General features: G+C 35.2%; 1 long non-coding RNA gene across 3 annotated transcripts in view; it reads left to right on the top strand.

Annotated features, from left to right (window-relative positions):
- Positions 1-4393: 4393 nt before the first annotated feature.
- Positions 4394-21660, top strand: part of LOC147830658 (uncharacterized) — a 172457-nt gene continuing 155190 nt past the window's right edge. For all 3 annotated transcript variants that reach the window (XR_015449029.1, XR_015449030.1, XR_015449031.1), the window contains exon 1: positions 4394-4481. This is a non-coding gene — a long non-coding RNA (uncharacterized LOC147830658). The remainder of the gene's footprint in view (positions 4482-21660) is intronic.

Below are 21660 nucleotides of genomic sequence, written 5' to 3'. Positions count from 1 at the left end.
ACTGACTAATGAGGTGGAGCATTACAGTGAGAAATCTGAGAACTGTGGCAATTTCTGTGACCAGAAAATAGGCAAGAACGAAGAGGAGTTCTCATTTTTTTCTGAGAACAGTAGATGAAATTGGTATTGTTTGTTTTGGTGCTTGCTTGTCTGAACATGAGATAAAAATTCTAATCCAAACTGGATTAAGCTTTATGGAGATGTGATGGCTGTAGTAACTGGCAAGACCAGAAAGCTGGTTTGGGGCTTAAATGATAATATCTGTATTTACTCTCCTTCTTTCAGTTTTGCCTTTGTTTGGTCACTTAAATCCCAGCCAGAACATGAGATCAAGATAGTAACCCTACCTAAAACCCTTCCATCCACTCAGGTTTGGGCCCAGAGAAGAGAAAAGCTCAAGCAGAAAGCCAGGGTTTCCTTTGAGTTGTTTTGGCTTGAATCCTGCTTGCACTTGAATCAATTATAACAGCCAAAATATTGAATACAGTTAATAGGTGATATCTAAATTATAAGATTTACTCCTAGATGAACAAGGATGAGTTGATATGGGCGAGATGGAGTGAGTATGGTGCAGTGTGAACCAATGGGCTGCCACCAAATACAGGGCAAATGGATTCTGTCAGCTTAACAAGAATGATGACAAAATCACAGCAGCAATGGTACAAGTAAGAAATATCGAGCCAGCTATTTGTTATAACAAATACCGGAGACACTCCATTTGTAAATAAATAAGGTTTATTTTGGCTCACAATTTTGAAAGATTCAGCCCATTGTTGGTTGGTCTTACTGACTTTAGACCTGTGGTGGCTATGGGGGAAACACATTATGGCAGGAGTACATGGCAAAGAAAAACTGTTCACTTTATGGTGAGAATGCAAAAAAGAGAGAAGAGACTGGGGTTCCCAGTTCCCTACATGGGCACACCCCAATAGCCTAAAACCTCCACCTAAGCCCCTTCCCTGAAAGATTCCACCACCTCCCAATAGCACCTACCTGAAGACCAAACCTCCCACATGGGTCTTTGAGGGAGATTCGAGACTGGACCTATGTAAACCACAGTCACAGCTCACATTCACAGAGAACATACTGTACACATGTATTTTTATAAGGAATGTACATGGGTAAACTCATTGAACCTCCACAAAAATAGGCCCAGATAAGAAAGGTTATTTCCTCCTTTTTTACTTTTCATTTTCTTTTCACAAACAAAGGAGTTGAGGTATAGAGAAGTTAAGTACCTCGCCAAATTCTATACTACCATATTTACCAAAGGCAGGCAGTTTGTCTCTAGACATTGTGTTCTTAAACATTATATGATATCACCTTTGAATAAGTCTACAAAGTGTCACAATGTGTTAGAGTGGTGTCCATGAAACAAATGGGGGGTGGAGAAAGGGGGGAGATTGTTCACATTTTATTCATAGGAGGACTCTGACTTGCACCTTCCTGGTAGGTTGGATGGTTTCTATGAGAATTTTTTTTTTTTTTTGATAGTGAAGAAGAGGTGATCTTTAATACTGTTTCCTCTTTAACTTTTTACTTTTCTTTTTTGTTAAATTCTTTTATTGGTACATTTTAGGCATACAACACAATTACATTTCTCATTGGGAATTGTACCTTTACATGATGCATCTTGGTTCTTATTTTTTCCCCATTCCTAGCCCTCCCTTCACCCCCTCCACCCTTCCCTATTTACAAAGACTTTATTTCCATTTTTTACATTTCTCATCATTTTTCCTTTCCCTTCTTTCCTTTCCCCTGACCCTCCCACTACCCCTACCACTTTGGACCTTTTCTTCTTATTTTGCATTATCGATTATTCATTCTAATCATTGGTACATTTTAGGTATACAGTATAATGACATTCATCATTGGAAATTTGCACCTTTACATAGTCTCTCTTGGTTCTTATTTTTCACCCTTGCCCAGCCCTCCTTTCAACCCCTCCATTCCTCCCTGTTTACAAAGATTTTGTTCTTATTTTTCCATTTTCTCATATTAATCCCATTTCCTTCTATCCTTTCCCCTAGCCCTCCCACTTCCTTCCCCTTTGCCCATTTTCTTCCTATTTCACATTACCTATTATACATTTTAGTCCTTATTTACACTTTCAGTTTCTCACACCAGAGAAACTATTCAGTATTTATACATGTGTGACAAAGAAGTAGAAATAGCAAATAAATACATGAAAAAATGTTCAACATCACTGGTCATTCAAGAGATGCAAATGAAAACAAAGCTGAGATTCCACCTCACTTCAGAAAGAATGGCTGCTATCATGAAATCAACCAATAACAAATGCTGGTGGGGCTGTGGGGAAAGAGGAACCCTGCTCCACTGCTGGTGGGAGTGTAGACTGGTGCAAGCACTGTGGAAATCAGTATGGAGATGTCTCAAAGAACTAGGATTGGAAGTCCCATTTGACCTTGCTCTTCCACTGCTGGGGATCTTCCCCAAAGAATTAGAAGAATCATACCACAGTGATATATGTGTGCCCATGTTTATAGCAGCACAGTTCGTGATATCTAAAACTTGGAAACAGCCCAAATGCCCATCAACTGGAGACTGGATAAAGAAAATGTGGTTTTTCTATAAAATGGAGTACTACTCTATGAGAAATTTAAGTTTTTCATAATGATAAAGTTATTTTGGGAAAACTGTTTATTCAGGATAAGTAATAATATTAGATAAAAAAGCTTTTCAAATATCAATATACTCTTCTAATGTCATTGGAGTCCTCAAAAACAATTCATCTTACCAAGAGCATATATATATATATATTTTAAATAATGTATAACTTTATTATCATTCACTAAATACACACATACAGAAAAATTAAAATTATTCAAAGAAAAGCAATGCAAGGGGAAAAAACTATAATAATATTCGAATATAGTAAAACTCAACCAAAGCAAAACTGAAAAGTACTTAAACTTTTTTCCATATAATTTTTTTAAAAATCTCAAGCATTAACAAGACATCAGAAGATGTGATTTGTTTTAGAAAGATTTGCAAAACCAATACTGAACAAATAGTGGTCTGGAGAAAAAATTCTAATTAACTAGTAGACTCCACATAGGCCAAATTTTTTAATTTAAATTTCATATATTCATATATTCATCTATTGAGCATATATTGATGTACATAAAATAGTATGTTGGGACACATGTCAAATTTTTGTAGGTTGAACTCAGTGTTTCCTGACAGTATCTCCTCCATAGTTCAATCCTCTTCCCTACCAGCATATGTAGATATAAATCATAAAAGAATTACATATGGGAATGGTTATTATGGGTTTCCATTATTAAAAAATTCTTTACTGCTTAAAATATATATTAACAATAGTGACCTATTCTGGTGATTTGGATTTTCAGTTAAGTCTCTATTTACAATGTTCAATATTGATTTTCTAGTTATCTCCCTGTCCTAAACCTATGTTCTCTTGGTTTGGCAAAGATTAAAATAATCAGTAAAACCATTATAAGGTTAAAAAAATTTCCAACTCAATTATAAATAGGTCAGCTTAAGTAATACGTTCTGTTTATATACAGCTGGAAAAAATTACTGTTCAATGAGGCTCGTCTAATTCTCCTCCCAATAATGAACCTCCTGTTCACTAGTCAAAATTTGCTGAATAAAAATATAAAATGAATCTTTCACAGTGGAAGAAGAGCTGAACATTTTTGGGTTATGTGAAATCATTTCAAAGCAAGCTCGAATTAAATATTAGATAATATCACAAAAGAAAAGAAGCCATCAGCAAATCCATGACTCTTAATTTATAATTAAAATGTAAATTTTCATCATTATCCCATTTTTCCTTCATTGAAGAGATATTCCCCGCACACTTGTTAAATCTGTACCTTAAAAAACAATTTTTGACTTTTAATCTCTTAGACAAAAATGCCTGCCATTTTCCCCAAAGCAATGAGTACTTGCAGTTATTAATTCATATAAATTTCCACTTACCTTTAAAATTGGTTTTGTGAAATTAAATCATAGAAATACTTTCATATTCTGTTCAACTTAGAAGAGGGAGTGTATCAAATTGTATTACTTGAATTATTTAATGATTTTGCTGCTAAATGGATTTGGTCACAAAATAATAATCTCATCTAAAAATATATTTTCTTTGTTTTCAACATGTACCCACATTTGCCACCCACAATCCTGCAAAATGAATATCGCCATCACCTGAATCAGATTTCTTCCCTGGTTTAGATATTACACATTAGGAATCCAACTGTCTAGTTCAATTATTATTCTTATTTTTTTTCCAAACTCACAGGCTGAACTTCAATGTACAAAGTACACATCTTCCAGGCACCATTGCATCAAGCAATCGTCAGTTGTCACTTGTTGGAATCATTAACTAGACAAGTCCAAAATAAAACTCAGAACAGAGAGGACATGTCATGCATTCTATAAATTGTGTGTTCTGAGAACCTATTAAAGCTGACAGAGAAGGGGGCCTGCATTCGGTGAGCACCTGATTACACCTTGTACTTTATTCCCTGTTGACTTTGGTTATGCCATACCTTTCCATTTCCTAGAGAAATAAATTAAAAGTCAGAAGTAATTTGCGTGACGGAGGGTGCAGGTGGAATTTTGCTCAGAAGAGCCTTTGCACACTGTGAAATCCAATTTAACCCCTTGATGGGGGATAGCTTACTTTCTTTTGTTGACAGCTTTGTGGCAGCTAAAATAGAGACCTGATTAAATAGAGACAGTGAGAGATTGAGGTCTTGTTCTAACAGCAGGGGGATCAAGGCCTCTAATCTTATCTCCCAGACACTGAGATGGACTGAGGACTTAGGCAGGAGAAATTAGTCCAGCTATTTTGTGCAATGGGAGGGGAAGATAATAAAAGACAACATATAAAAGAAAGTATGAACAACTTTTATGAAAAATAGTATATATCAGCAGTTGAAAATAAGAAAGTCTGTACTGTATACTGAAAAATAAATGAAAAAGAATCCCTAAGTTAGCTCTTTGGAAAAATAAGCCTTGTAAACTTCATCTTTGAAAATGTTTCTTAAAAATTGAGTGTTTTTCATTAAAAATATAGTGAATTTGAAATGTATTTAAGACAATACAGTTTCATTTGGTTTAATTTTTGCATTGTATTTATTTAATAAAATTCTACAGTTTACTGGATGAAAGTTATGCCTCAATAAAAAGTATTTTTACTAAAAAGTATTTTGACACATATTTAATATAATTAAATGAAAACTAATAAATGCGCAATGCTGTTTTATAAGTTAAGGTTATTTATTGTCCATTCACCAACTCCTGCAGATAGTGTTCTTTTACTATTGACATTAATTTTTTATTATTTTACTTTGCCGATTTTACCAAGAATATGAAATTTAACTTTTATGACTGACTAATATCATGTATTTTGAAATTTTACTGGATCTGAGTCTAATCAAATGCTTTTACTGAGGGTTTAAGTCTAAAGTAGGAGAATCTAATAATCCCTTCTGTTTTAAAAAATACTGAAATTGTATTTTCTAATTAGGGTATTGCTTTCTACCTGGGATTAGCTAGAACTGAGATACTTGCCTCTATTGTGCTTTCTGAGTGTTTCCTCTGTAAGGCACTTCTGTTTGCCATATCTAATTTCACCTGTTAATTTGTAGGATTGGAGGTTGGAAGTGATGTCAGACTTTTTATTGTATAGTCTTAATATCTGCAGAGTGTGAACAACTGAAATGGACATATAAGTATAGATTCAGATATATAAGGTACATACATATGCACACCTACACAAATTATTCTCTGGTGTATAGTTTGAAATGTTGCTAAATATATGTAGGCATTTTCATTTTATTTATTATTGTAAACATTTTTTTATTTATCATTGTACAGCTTGTGTTTGGATGTCCCACCCCACAAAGGCTCATGCAGTCATGGGTGGGGCTTATTCAGAGGTGGCTGGATCTAGAGTGTGTGATGCTGGAATTGATTCATGGTGCAATGCTAGGCTCAAAGTCACTAGGAGTAAGGGTGTGAGTGCTGCCCGTTCTAAGCAGTCTGGATAAGGTAAAAGGGGCAGAAAGATACTGGTAAGGTCTTTGTTGCTTTTTCGGCCTTCTGCTTGCCATGAACTGGTTCTCCTCTGCAATGCCCCCCTGCCTTTGGTCGCAGCCAATTATGGACTGTAAGCTCTACAAACTGTGAGCTAAATCTTTCCTCTTTTAACTTTGGGTGTGGGTATTGTGTTTCAACAAGGAAAAAAAGTAACTAAGACAATAATTATGGCTGTAGTGCTCAGTATCTAGGCCAGGACCTTGTGTGTGTTAGGCAGGTTTACTATGACTGAGCTGTATCTTCAACCTTCATTTCCATTTGAAAGGGCCTAAGAAATCTTGTGGGGGATATAATTGCAACTCTTTCAGAAATAGGGTGAATTAAGTACCATTTCTATAACTAACTCTACTGTGGAATGCTTTTTATGAAACATCTCTCAGATCCAATGTGAGTCACATTCTTTTTTATAACCAACAAAATCACACTCTTGTTTGGTGATGTTCAGTTCCTAACGTGCCCTTCTTTAAGTACAACCTAGGGGTCTCCTCCCTAGCCTACATTTATAAACCTAGGGACACATGGAACTATACATATGATTGTTACTCAAATGATGGGTATTTCTGACACATTTTTATATCTTTTTCTCTAAAACACTTCTTGTTTTCCATGTCTCTTCAGTGTATCTCCTTTTCTCACATGGGTTTTCAAGTGACTTGCATCTCAGCTTTTGTCACTTTCAGCTTTGCTTTTCAACTATTCATATTTCCAGAATAAGTGAAGTGATTTTAAAGGATTTACCTTTCTGAAGATTCCCTTATGAGAATCTGAGGGGACATACACATTCCTATATTCATTCGCTTTGTTTAGTGGGTTTGCAAAAGGGCAGGTTATATATCATATGCAACTTACTAAATGCTATTGCATGCCACACACACAGATGATCCATAACTTCACCAAAATTGACCAAATAGGTTAACTAAGGTCTCAGAATATCAGGTGGTCTGAGATGTCATGTAATGGAATAAGTAGGAATTTAAAAATTCAACAGTGTTTTGTCTAAGCCTCTATTTCTCATCTCTCCCATGGGGATAGTCATTCCCTTTTCATATGGCTGTTACAAGAGTTAAATGAGATGATGTGTACAAAGATTCCCTATTACAGGGCTTTAATACACACCCATCCTCTTTTATACCATTGTATATGCCAGTCTAGTTAAAGCTCAACTTCTCTTTATACCAAAGGCTTCCTATGATAAGAATTTAACCTCTAAATAGACTTAAACTTTTTGCAACTGCCTCCTAAACTCGACTAAAACAGACACCATATAAGCACATTTAATATATTTTCCTTCAGATAGCAAGCTGGATACTAACAAGTATCTGGCATAAATTATATTCTACTCCTTTTTAAACAAGCAGAGGTAGGAAATTGAAGAAAAAAAAAAAACCATTTTCTAGACTTCCAAACCGAGGGAAACTATTTGCTGGTTTAGGTTTTGTCAGTCAAATAAGCCCAAATTAAATTTATGTTTCGAACAAGTCAGGGGAGAGTAGGGCATGAGATATCTACTCTCCCTGTTGTATACTATGTTTTTGGATATGGGACCATGTCAGCAATTTAGCAGATAGCTTCCTGATTCTGCAAATGCCTGATTTCTTTTCAGGGACAGCAGCCCCTCCTCCAGTACACACATTCTATACCGTGGCTTTGGGAGCTATGACTGGAAGCTCAGTTAGGAACCCGTACTCTCAGGCTTTCCAATAATTTCCAAGCCAATTTTTAAAATGTGATACATCTTTTTGGTTAATTGAGTGTATTCTGTTCACTCTTCTCTGAGTCACGCAAGAAGTCACGATTATTATCCTGCAGATTGTGGTTGTTGTTCAAATGCCAGGGCCAGTAAGGAGCAAGTGCTTTTCAGGGGAGATGAACTGTCACATAATCCTGACAGGTTAGTGTTGTATAAAATGTGGGTATGATTTGGCTATGTGAGTTTTCTCATCTAAAGATGCTTAGCTTTAATCACATCAGCAAAGATCCTTTTTTTCAAGTATAATATTTACAAATTCCATGCATTAGGATTTGGATATTTTTGGAAAAAGAATTATTTTTCAATCTATGAAAGGGATTGAATTTAATGGGATTATATTGCATTTTAAACTCTGTAGAACTTCCAATGGTTGCTTTGGAAGGCACTAACAAGAAAAAAAGTGTGAATCTGACACCAGTTGTCATTGCTTCCAAAACGTTTTTCAACCAGGGATGTGACACATGTCTTTAATCCTAGCTGCTCTCTACTTGGCAGGCTGAGGGGGGATGATCTCAAGTTCTAACCCACCCTGGGGACTAAAAAGGGCTGGAGGTGTAGTTCAGTGGTACCGCGCTAAAAGAGAAAAGAAGAAAGAAAAAATTTTAACGCTTTCTTCTTTATGAATTTGTTTGTAGAAAGTTTATTTGAGTGTGTGTTAGTCTGTTTCTTTATGGCTGGGATAAGCTTATTTTGGCTCATGTTTCATTCCATGGTCTCTAGACTCCCAAGGAGAAGAGAAGAGGGGCGGACCTAAGAAAATTGCTCATGTCAGGGCACCCAGGAAGCATAAAGCAAAGTGCAGGGCCTGGCAGGAAATATATTCTTCTAGGTCATGCCCCCAGTGACCTGCCTCTCCGCCAGACCTTGTCTCCTAACAACTGATCAGCTATAATTTCCCATAATGGAATCACTGTCTAAAAGCTCTGCATATGAGCACGTGAGACTTGTGAGATATCTAGACATAAACCATAACATTGTGTACACATCTTTACAGACTACAGAATTTATTGAAATTGCTATACTTACAGATTATTAACATGAACACCGAAATGATTTTCTGATTCCCAAGCCTGGGAATACTTTTTATCAAACCAAAGGTAAATACGGAATATACACAAGGATGTATTGACCTGACCAAATTAGATGATATCCTTTATATAGAAAATAAAATCCCTGTCTGGGGAAGGAACTCACTGATTTTATGTAGTTACACAACAAAGAACCACTCTGGCTATTAATCCTAAGAAGGTCACATAAAAGAGATCAAAGTCCAATTGAAATTTTTATCATAGACTTCACTGTAAACAAAAACTTCTGTCATCAGTAACTGGTTTTTCTACTTTGCCCTTTTTTTTCTACACAAAGTAGGATTCTTCAGGCTTTCCCTTTGGGCATTTTCAAATTTATTTGCTTCCAGGGCAAATTTTTACCAAGGGATTGGTGATAGTACCTACTCTTGTGGTCACAGTGTTTGAAAATGACAGGAATGTTTGTTTTGTGGTTTTGATGACTACATTTACTATTTATGCCTCAGAGTGGTCTGACAGATGGAGAAAGAAAGCAGTGTTTAACGGGTGGCTAGAAATGACACTATTTTAGCACTCTTCTTCCTAACTTATGATAGGAAATCAAAGAAATAAAAGGAGCAACAATAGAAAGGCAAGGGACACTATTCTGGAGGAGAAAAGGGCTGTGTTCTGTAACATTTCAAAATAGCATCCACTCAGCTGACATGAGTAATTTGTAAAGTTTCTGCCACACGAGTTTCTCTACAAGGTTTTGACAGTATCTGGTGGTCAAAGAAAAATTGCTTTTTTTGCTGGAGCCTTTCTAAAGAAGCACTTCAAAGCAAACCTGTTTACCACTTCTCTTTTAACCAGTTGTTAAGTGCTAGATGGCTCTAAATGCTGATGGGGCAGAAACTTCTAGCCTAAGATAGAAATATCACTCAGTCCCCATGGAGAGGATTGACAGTGGATGATCATTAAATAGTTCTACTTACACTTCTCAAGTGAATTGTAGCAAAGCTCAGGGCAGTGAGGAAGATGATGTGGCTGATTCTTCTAGATATACGAATGATTTATGTATGATCCGGGTGACTTGATTACAATGATAGATGTTAATAGTAAAGTAGTATTGATGTTTAGTAATCCTTATACCAAAAATTTTGTAAGACTGCATCGTTGATTCTTTAAAATTATATCATGATCTCCCCCCCACCCCACTCTCAGCTGTGCTGGTGATTAAACCCAGAACTTCACACATGCTAGGCAAGCACTGTATCACTGAGATATACACCCAGCTTCCGTTCTTCTCTTTTACAAAACAAACAAACAAACAAAAAACAAATAAAGAAAATCCTGTAAAATAGAGAAGGTTGTAATTTATTTATGTTTATAGCAAATAATGATAAAGAAAAAACCGAACTCAATTCCAGTGAGCTCCTATTCTGTAAGTAAAAAAAAAGAAAAACCAAAACAAACAAAAAAAGAAAAATAATCCCAGAAAATAGTCTTTTAAATTGCATAAGGAATTACTATTGAGGTGGTAATTTATGGTCTTTTTATTACCTTTTTTCTATAAATAATACTACTTTCTCTATCTTTTAAACATCTCCTGTTTCTTCCTTGAAGAAATTACTACCACATTTAAGATCCTGAACATCTTTTTAGAAGTGTCCTCAGCATGAGCGCACACACATCTGGATAAGCTTTTACTTACACAAGTGCAAATCTCATCCACAATTTTACTGATTTCTCAAAAGTCACATAGTTAATAGGAGGGGGAGTTGAGATGTGTTTGTGATCACTTTCTGTGTTTGTAACTCCAGTCTGTTTCTTTAACCAGTATGTAAACTTATTGTAAATAAAATCAAAGTAGTAGTTTGCATGTGATCTTCATAATAATTGTATCAAAATAGCTATAGTTGCATTCTTCTTTCACAGATGAAAAATTTGAGATTCACAGGAGGAAAATAATTTTTTTGAAAGCCATATGGATAGTAAATGCTAGACCTATCCTATAGACACCCTTCTGTGTAAATTAAAATGCAACTACGTTATTGGACATTCCACTTCTGCTTGTGAAAAATTTGATTCCTTTTTGTGTTTGCCTCTTTCTATAAAAAGAAAAAGGAATAAAAACATCTCATTCTTTACAAAGCCCAACTTGCTTTCATGAAAGCTCTTAGAAAACAAATTAATATTCTTAGTTTTTCTAGTTTATCTCAGTGTTTGTTGTTATAATATTTATTTACAAATTCTCTGCTTTCCCCCATCATATCCTTTAATAATGCTAAAGATACAAGATGGGAATGACAAACTACCTTGAGTCCCTCTCCAAGCAGTATATATCTTGAAGATTATAGACTAAGCTATATACAAAATCAATCTACAAGAGTTTTTTAAAGCATGGCTCTGTAGATTTATCTTTTCTTGCAAAGTTATTAATTGGGCCAAGGGGACTCTGAGGAAGTAGTTTAGTGGGACTTTAAAACCTATCAACGAATATTTATTGAGTGCCTACTTGGTAACATATTGCCTTGTGAACATCTTGTAAAATTCTCCTTATGCTGCTGTATTATTTGTGTATGTTATAGAAAGAGATGGTGGGAAGAGATTATTAAACTGAGAAATTTACTGTTTGTGTCCTGTCTATAGTTTTCTCTCTAGAGGTCAATTAATATTGAACTTCAGGACCATGATGCTACAACTTGGTGGAAGGAAAGGAAAGAAGTAATCCACAAGAAAAGGATTTTAGCAGGAATATGGGGAAAATGCAGATGGATAAAGCAATTTTCTCAAAATGAAGATGGTAGAAGACATTTTTGTGTGGCTCCTAGCATCTCTTTCCTTCATATTGAGACTAACTTTCTTATGGTAGTTGGGTAAAGCTTCAGATTTTATTTTTATCATCTTTACCTCCCTCCTTTCCTTCTTTCTCTCTCTCTGGTATAAAATGCACTAATGCACTAAAATTTAGATATTTACAAAGGATCTTAATATGCACAAACAAGTTCTTGAAATTCTTTGAAAACTTCTTTAAAATTGTTGATGCTAATTTTTTTTTTTTTTTTTTTTTTTTTTTTTTTTTTTTGGTTTGTACCATCCTTTGTGAAGTCCAACATTCTGATGTTATGTTTCCTAAGGGAGGGCTTCACTGGTAAATCTTAGATTTGTTTCCAAGCTACTGATATCAATTCTCACTTTTTAAAAAATTGACTTGCATGATATAACCTGCCTCTTCCTTTTTTATATATATCATGTACAGGTGCAAATTCCCTATGATGAGTGTTACCATTATGCATATCCAAAATAAATGTTTTGCTAAAAAATTGAGTTGCATTTTGAATAATATAAAATTAACCATTTTACCAGTGTACAATTAATGACATTTAGTATATTTGCAATTCTGTGCCACCACCACTTCTAAAACATGTTCATCATCCAAAGGAAAACACATATGTATTAGGCAACTCCTCTTGATTGCTCCCACTGTCTAGCCCCTGGAAAATACAAGTCTACTTTCTGTCTCTATTGATTTATCCACTGTATTCTACCAAGGCCAAATAACTGTATATTTCATGTGAAGTTAATCATATGATATGTAACATTTTGTGTCTGGCTTCTTTTATTAGCAAAATATTCTCAGAGTTTGTCAACATTGTGCCATGTATCTACACTCCATTCCTTTTTATGACTGAATAACATTTCAATAGATGTATATATCACAATTCATTTATTCACCAATTAATGAACATGGGGAGTGCTTTTATCTGTTGACATCTCTGAATATTGCTGCTGTATTTATGTGTGTGTTCAAGTATTTGTTTGAGTACCTATTTTCAGTTCTTCTGGGTATATATAAGAATGGAATTATAGGTTATACAGTAATTCTATGTTTAAATTTTTGAGCAACTGTGGAACTGATTTCAATAGCAACTGAAACTTTTGAGACTTCTCTAGAAATGCATGAGTCTCAAACCATCCTCTAGTCACTTTTGAGATTTTCCTTTGTATTCAGCATTCATTTGTTTGGTTATGGTGTGTTTTGGTGTGCATCTCTTTGAGTTTATACTTCTTGGAGTACATTAAGCTTCTTTTTTTTTAGTTCTTAAGTTCTTTTATTGGTACATTTTAGGCATACAATACATTTACATTTATCATTGGGCGCTTGTACCTGTACATGATGTATCTTGGTTCTTATTTTTTCCCCATAACCTGTGCATCCTTCACCCCCTCCACCCTTCCCTATTTACGTAGATTTCATTTCCATTGTTTTTTTTTCTTTCCTCATAATTTTTCCTTTCCCTTCTTTCCTTTCCAGTTCCCCTCCCACCACTGTTACCTCCTTGGACCTTTCTTCCTATTTCAAATTATCAATTATTCATTTTAATCATTTTAATCCTTATTTACACTTTCAGTTTCTCAAACTAGAGAAGCTATTTGGTATTTAAAAACATATGTCCTACTTATTTCACTTAAGAGTATGGCCTTGATATGCAACCATTTAGTTATAAATTACTCTAGTTCCTCATTCTGTATGGCTGAGTAGTACTCCATTTCCTTAAAAAAAACACATTTTCTTTATCCAGTTTTCAGTTGATGGGCACTTGGGTTGTTTCCAAGCTTTAGCTATTACAAACTGTGCCACTATGAACATGAGTGCACATATATCACTGTGGTATGATTCTTTTAATTCTTTGGGGAAGATACCTAGGAGGGGAATAGCTGGGTCAAATGGGACCTCTAGTCCTAGTTCTTTGAGGTATCTCCATAATGATTTCCACAATGGTTGCACCAGTCTGCACTCCCACCAGCAATGAAGAAGGGTTCCTTTCTTCCCACACCCCAGCCAGCATTTGTTATTGGCTTATTTCTTGATAGCAGCCATTCTTTCCGGGGTGAGGTAGAATCTCAGTGTTGTTTTCATCTGCATCTCTCAAATGACCAATGATGTTGAACATTTTTTCATATATTTATTTGCTGCTTTTACTTCCTTGTCTGAGAAATATCGGTCCATTTCAGATGCGAATTTTTGAAGTGAGTCTTTGAATTTGGGGGGTCTGATATTTTTCAGTTCTTTATATATTCTAGATAATAGACCTTTGTCTGAGGTACAGCTGCTAAAATTTTTTTCCCACATTGTAGGTTGTCTCTTAGCTTTGTTAGTGGTTTCTTTTGCAGTGCAGAAGCTTTTTAATAAGATGAGTTCCCAGTTGTTGATTCTTTGTGTTAGTTCCCGAGCTACTGAGGTTTTGTTCATAAAGTCTTTTCCTATGCCAATGTCTTCAAGAGTTCTACTAACTTATCTTCCAGCAAGTTTAGTGTTTCTGTTTTAATATTTAGATCTTTAATTCATTTTGATCTTAGTTTAGTGCATGGTGATAGGTATGAGTCTAGTTTTAATCTTTGCCAGGTAGAAACCCAGTTTTTCCAAAACCACTTATTAAATAGGCTACCTTTCCTCCAGTGAAGGTGGTTGGCTCCTTTGTCAAAGATGAGGTGGCTGAGTATGTCTGGTGTTGTTTTTGCATCCTCTAATCTATTCCACTGATCCTCAGGTATATTCTTTTGCCAGTACCATGTTGTTTTTATCACAGTAGCTTTGTAGTATAATTTCAAGTTGGGGATTATGATACCCACTGCCATGTCTCTGTTGGTTAGAATTGCTTTTGTTATTCTAGGTCTCTTTTGTTTCCATGTGAAGTTTTGGATTATTTTCTCTAGTTCTGTGAAGTATATTGTTGGAATTTCATTCAGCATTGCATTAAGTCTATATAATAGTTTTGGAAGTATGACCTTTTTCACTATATTGTTTTTTCCAACCCAGAGCAAGGGATGTCTTTCCATTTTCTTATATCCTTTTCAATCTCTTTTTTCAGAGGGCTGTAGTTTTCAGTGCAGAGGTCTTTTGTTTCCTTTGTTAGATTGATTCCTACATATTTCATTGTTTTGGATGACATTGTAAAAGAAATTATTTTCCTAATTTCTCTCAGTCAGTCTGTTATTTGTGTACAAGAAGGCTATTGTTTTTTGAGTGTTGACCTTGTATCCAGCTACTCTACTTAATCAATTAAGAATAGAAATCTTTTCGCAGAGTTATTTGGGTCTTCTATGTAAACTATCCTATCATCAGCAAATAATGACAGTTTAACTTCTTCCTTTCCTATCTTTATTCCTTTTCTTTCTTTCTTTTTCCTAATTGCTGTGGCTAATGTTTCCAGAACTACATTGAATGGGAGTGGTGATAGTGGGCATCCTTGTCTTGCTCCTGATTTGCCATGAAAGTTTTTAGTTTTTGACCATTTAGTATGATATTGGCTATTGGTTTTTCATAGATAGTCTTAATCAGGTTGAGATAAAGACCTTCTATTCCAATTTTCTGTAGGGCTTTTATCATGAATGGGTGCTGGATTTTGTCAAATGCCTTTTCTGCAATTGCTGAGATGATCATATGGTATTTTTCCTTGACTCTGTTAATATACTGTATTACATTTATTGATTTATGAATGTTGAACTGTCCTTGCATCCTTGTGATAAATCCAACTTGGTCAAGGTGTATGATCTTCTTGATGACCCTCTGTATTCTGTTTGCCAGTATCTTGTTGAGGATTTTTCCATCTATGTTCATTAGGGAGATTGGCCTATAGTTCTGTTTCTGAGTTGAATCTTTCTCTGGTTTTGGAATCAAAGTAACACTTGCTTCTAGGAATGAATTTGGATGCCTTGCTTCCCTTTCAATTAACTTGATGAGTTTAAAGAATAATTGCAGTAGTTCTTCTTTAAATGTCTCATAGAATTCAGCAGTGAAGCAATCAGGACCTGGGCTTTTCTTTATTGGTAAATTTTTTATTACATTTTCAATTTCATTCATTGTAATTGGGGTGTTTAGAATTTTTACATATTCTTCATTTAACCTTGGTAATTCATATGTATTTCAGAATCTGTTCATTTCTTCTGTGTTTTCCATTTTATTAGAGTACAGGTTCTCGAAGCAGGTATTGATGATCTGCTGGATTTCTGTTGGATCTGTTGTGACTTCACATTTTTCATTCTTAATTGTATGGATGTGAGCCTTTTCTTTCCTTTGTTTGATATGTTTGCTTAAAGGTTTATTGATTTTATTTATTCTTTCAAAAAACCAACTCTTTGATCCATTGATTTTTTGTATCATTCTCTTAGTCTCTATTCCATTGATTTCTGCTCTGATATTTATAATTTCTTCTCTTGTACGAGCTTTGGATTTGTTATGCTCTTCTTTTTCTAGGACCTTGAGGTTCTGCATTAGGTTATTTTTTTGAGTTCTATCTATTTTCCTAATATGGGGATTCACTGCTATGCATTTCCCTCGTAGAACTGCTTTCATTGTGTCCCACAGATTCCTGTATGTTGTAGTGGCGTTATCACTTTCTTGTAGAAACTGTTTAATTTCTTCTTTAATTTCCTCTGTGACCCATTGGTTGTTCAGGAGGGTGTTATTCAGTTTCCATGTGTTTGTGGTGATTTTGCAGTTTCTTATGCTATTGATCTCCAATTTTATTGCACTATGGTCTGATAATGTACAGGGGGTAACTTCAATTCTTTTACATTTACTTAGACATGTCCTATGAGGTAGCATGTGGTCTATTTTAGAGAATGACCCATGTGGAATTAGAATGTGTATTCTGATTTTGTGGAGTGGAACACTCTGTCAACATATATTAAGTCCATTTATTCAATAGCTTGGTTCAGTTCTAGAATTTCGTTGTTAATTTTTTGTCTAGATCATCTGTCTATTTGTGACGGTAGGGTATTGAGGTCTCCCCACTACAGTTGTGTTCATGCTTATTTGGTTTTTCGTGTCCATTAATGTTTGTTTTGTGTAGTTGGGGCATTTGTATTTGGTGCATATATATTTATGATTGTCATCTCTTCCTCTTGGATTGTTCCCTTCACAAGGTTGTCGTGACTATCTTTGTCTCTCTTAATTAGTTTTGGTTTGAAAGCTACTTTGTCTGCAAATAAGTTTGCTAACCTTGCTTTTTTCTGGGTTCCTGTAGCATGGAGAACTGTTTTCCATCCTTTTACTTTCAGTCTATGAATTTCTTTTTGAGTTAGGTGTGTATACAGCATATTGCTGGGTTTTGCTTCTTAATCCATTCTGTTGGTCTATTTCTTTTGATTGGTGAATTGAGGCTATTTACACTGATGGTTATAATTGATAGATATTGACTCATCCTTGTCATGATGTTTTACTTTTGTTGGTTCTTTCATTTATTTTTCCCCCTTTCCCTTTAGTTTTTTACTTTGCCTGGTGGCTTCCCTCTGTTGGCCCTCATGGAATTGTGACCTTCATTGTTTTTTTTTCTAGGATATTGTTTAGATTTGTTTGTAGCGCTGGTTTGGTGTTCATGAAATTTCTCAGGTGTTCTTTGTAGTGGAAGTATCTAATTTCCCTATTGATTTTGAAAGATAATTTTGCAGGATACAACAGTCTAGGTTGGAAGGTTATTTTCTTTTAGGGTTTGAAATACTTCACTCCAGGTTCTCCTTGACTTGAAGGTTTGTGTTGAGAAGTCTGCTGTGATTCTGATGGGCTTTCCTTTTTTAGGTGATTTGTTGCTTTTCTCTAATGCTGTAGGATTTTGTTCTTCTGTTGGGTTTCTGGGATCTTGACTATTATATGTCTAGGTGTAGATTTTTTTGATCATGGCTAGTTGGAGTTCTATATGCCTCACTTATCTGTATATCAAATTCTCCACCTCTGTCTGGGAAGTTTTATTACTATTACTTCTGTGAACAGTTTTTTTTTAATGTCAATTATACTTTCTCCTGTTTCTTCTTGATCTCCTATCAGTCTTATGTTATTCTTCTTTGCATCATCTAGCAGCTGCTGGACTGATTTCTCACAGTCCCCTCCTATTTTTAAGAAATCTCTTTTTTCATGGTCTTTAAGAGCGATCCTGTCTTCTATATCTGATATTCTATCTTCATATTCCCTTAATCTGCTGTGGATACTTTCAGTGGAGTTTTTAATCTCCTGAATATCTGTTTGAATCTGTTTCACAGATTCCATTTCTTTCTTATGTTGGGTGATCATAGTTTCCATTTCTTTCTTATGCTGGGCATTCATGGCTTTCAGCATGTTTCTGAGCTCATCTATTTTTTTTATCTGTTTCTTTTCTAGAACCTCTAATCAGGTCTTTCACTTTGCTCATCTTTTCTGTAGTTATCTGGAAGATTATTTATGATTTGAATTTTTCAAGAGCCTTATTCATCTGTTTTGTTACTTTCTGTGCTATCAGTTCAGGGTGTCCAGGTGGTTGATTATCAGACTTTTCCACCTCACTTCCCCCAGAATTTACCCTTGGTGGGGTGGTAGTTTGAGTTTGTGCCTTGGTTAAATGTCTTCTCATTTTTGCTTTTGGTACTGTCCTTGGTTTAATTCATGGCTTGATACTTTGAAATTGCTTATTGTAAGTATCTTTGTTGCTTCTAATTAGAACCCTTATGGAATGATTGCTTCTGAGAGATGTCTTCCAGATATAGCTGGTTCTTAGGTTTTGAGTCTCTAATGACTCTGAGGCTGTTTCATTTTCATTATACCAGGAATGACCACTGACTAGATCATTCATAACACCTTAGCCCAAGTGAAACAATCAGCAATACTATAGCATCAAGTACATCATAGAAAATGACAATTTGTGGTAGTTATTAATCTATCACCTTTAACTGTATGAATTAAATCAAAATCAAGAACCAACCCAACATATGTTTATAGTGAATAATTTCTTCAATATAGCAGCTTTACCCTTTGGGATGGGGAGTTAGAAGGATTTGCGAAGGGAGGGACAGATAGGTAAAAGGATAGGGGAAGTTTAACAGTGAGGCTAGAGGACACAGGTGAGAAAAGGAAAAAGAGTATAAAAGAAAAATAAAGAAGAAAACCAAATTAGGGCCAGAACAGGAACAAAAAGGGAGATGAAGAACGATGTGGGTCAGCAAGAAAGTGAGTGTGTGTGAGAGAGAAATGAAAGTGAAAAGAAAAAATTAAAAAAGAAGAGAAAAACCAAAATTTGCAAAGAGTAGGAAAAAAATTAAAAATAAGAGAGAGAAAAAACCAAAGCAATAATACTAATTTTGGAAATAAAAAATAAAAATGAAAATGAAGGGCCTCCTTCAGGGTATGTCTCTGCTGTCACAATATATCTGCAGCAGTGTGCAGATATAAGTCAATGAGTCTCAGCAAGCCAGTCACAGACCTGTGAGATTCAGGCAGATTTCTGGCTGCAAGCCCCAAGTTGAGCTCTCTGTCCTCCTGTAGGCTTGAACTCTGCAAGGTTGTACTGCATGTTCCAGCTGTCCTTCCCCTGACGATAGTCCAGGTTTGGATGGGAGGAGATGATCCCTCCAACTTACCCAGTACAGTGGTCTGGTGTCCCCTGTGTCTTTGTATGGGGAACCAGGTGGCAGTACAGCCAAGAGGCCAGAGGAGGGTAGGGTGTGTCCTGCAGGTGCCGTGGGCAAGGCCTGGATGGGGTAGGGGGCTCTCTACAACCTGGGACCTCTCTCTCTGGTATCCTGAAGATGGGCCTGGCATGGGCTGATCTACATTAAGCTTCTTAGATGCTTATGTATTTTATCAAATTTGGAAAATTGTCAGCCATTATGCCTTCAAATATCTTTTCTACCCTTTTTCCCTCTGAGTTTTTCATGTTACACCCATTATTATTTTTATGGTATCCCACAAGCTCCTTAAGCTGTCATTTTTCTTCATTATTTTTTATTCCTGCTTCTCAAAGCAGTTTTATTTGTCTTGTCCTAAAATCTGCTGATAATTTTTCTACTTCCTCAAATTTGCTGTTAAAATGCTTTAGTAAATTTTTCATTTTGGCTATTGACTTTTTATATTTAGGATTATCTATTTTACTCTTTTATTTAATTTTCATATTTTTTACTGGTATTCTCTCTTTCTTCATATATTGTTCTCTTGGTTCCCATTAGGTACTTTTCCCATAGTTTCCATTAGCTCTTTGACAATATTTAAGATAGCTGTCTTACAGTTGTGCATATACAAATTATTTTATTCAAAGTCTCTATCTGGTAAGTCCATGTCTGAGTTACTCAAACATTATTGATTCCTTTTTTATGTTAATGAGCTCTAGTTTGTAGTTTCTATGTGTACTTTGTAATTTGAATTAAAAAGTTAAATTTTCTATGAATTAGGTTCTCTAACTCCCCTAGAGTCTTCTATTGTTGGTTGTTGAGGGCTGCAGAAATCCATTTATTGATATTTCAAAAGTATGCTTGTAGTTATTGGTCATGAACATCTATGTTCCATTATCTCAGCAGTTAGCCTGTGACCTGACAAAGATTTCTTTAGACACATGGAATAAAAAACAAACACAAAATAAAAGCCAAATAAAATATATTCTCTCTGTCTTTGCAGTCTATTGAGCTGGAGCATTTGTGAAATGTCTATGCAGACCACTTTGGTACATATTTCACATTCAGCCTCTGCTTGCCCAGAACTTGGAGACCATCCAGAGGTCAAGGTTAGAATGGACTCAGGTCTTTGTTGAGCTTGTATTCATCCTTGAACCTGCATTCTAGATTCTTTCCTTCATTCATTAGTGGCCAATGCCCATTTTCCCCAGCTACTTTCCTTCTCATCTTTCTCCTTTCTAGGCTTTGCTGAATGTCTTACTCCATCCCCATATGTTCTAGTTGCTCCATTCATTTATAAGTATTACATGTCTTTAAGTGGCTCAACACATACCAACTCCAGAAGCTGCTCCAGCCCTATCAGGGCAGTTCAAAGACAAAAATTTGTGTTAGTAACCTCAGATCCAAAAGGAAAGATCAAAGTATAACCACAATATCTTTATAAAAGGGTTCATATTTTGACCTTTTGCTACCAGAAAAATGTATCAGGAACACAAGCCATAATTCCCATTATGAGTAGGTAAATCATTGCACCATTTCTTATCAAGATTTAGCAGCTTCTTTCTTAAGCACTCCCCTGGTTACTATTTTTCTTCTTTTTTAAGATTCCAGAATTCCACAGAAGTTGATTTTATCAGTGCTTCCTGGCTTAATGGTTGCTTCAGTGAAGGGCCTGATTACTAAAGCTTCCTATTCCAAAATTTTTCTATGACACTAAGCTCACATTATTCTATCCCTTTGACTGGAACTTTCTTAATTTTACAAGAAAATGTCAGTGTAATCTTGTGAGACATCTCAGATTCATATTCTCTTTCTCAAATGATTTTGTTATTTTTTTGTTTGTTGAAAAATAAAAGAGTTACTACTATCCAGTAGTACCGTCAGGGATGATAATCAAGACAGCTCCTTCACAGGTTATGATAACAGTAGAGATAGTGGGAAAGGAAATCTTAACATGGAATTAGATAGTATTTGCCTTGTCGAGAGTGATTTTATGGAGCTGTGTATTATATGACTCATCTTGATTTCTTGAATATTAAATGTGAAATAAATGTGCAATTTGAATTGATAACATATAATAGGTATCAAGTTTTAAAACTAACACTCCTTATTTCTGTCTCTCTTTATATTTATTCCATTTCTGCACTAATTATTTCAAAGCTGAAAGGAAAACTTTTTCCCCTTTAATGTATCAATATTCCCAATGAAATTCTGGTTTTTCATCCTTTGTTATTGTACAGGTATATGAATGGAGTCTTTATCTTCACATATAGTCAACCATTTTCCTTCTTGGAAATCCATAAAATCACATTTAACTTTTCAATCAAATAATTTGTACTTTGTTTAAATACCATGTTTGGCTTTATAAGTTCATTTAAATTAGTATTTGAA

The sequence above is a fragment of the Heterocephalus glaber genome, unplaced genomic scaffold (assembly GCF_053883595.1).
Source record: "Heterocephalus glaber isolate CG9 unplaced genomic scaffold, H.glaber_assembly_v1.0 deba00000071, whole genome shotgun sequence".
Lineage (NCBI taxonomy): Eukaryota > Metazoa > Chordata > Mammalia > Rodentia > Bathyergidae > Heterocephalus > Heterocephalus glaber.
The sequence above is the reverse complement of the archived record's forward strand: the minus strand, read 5'-3'. Positions and strand labels throughout refer to the sequence as shown.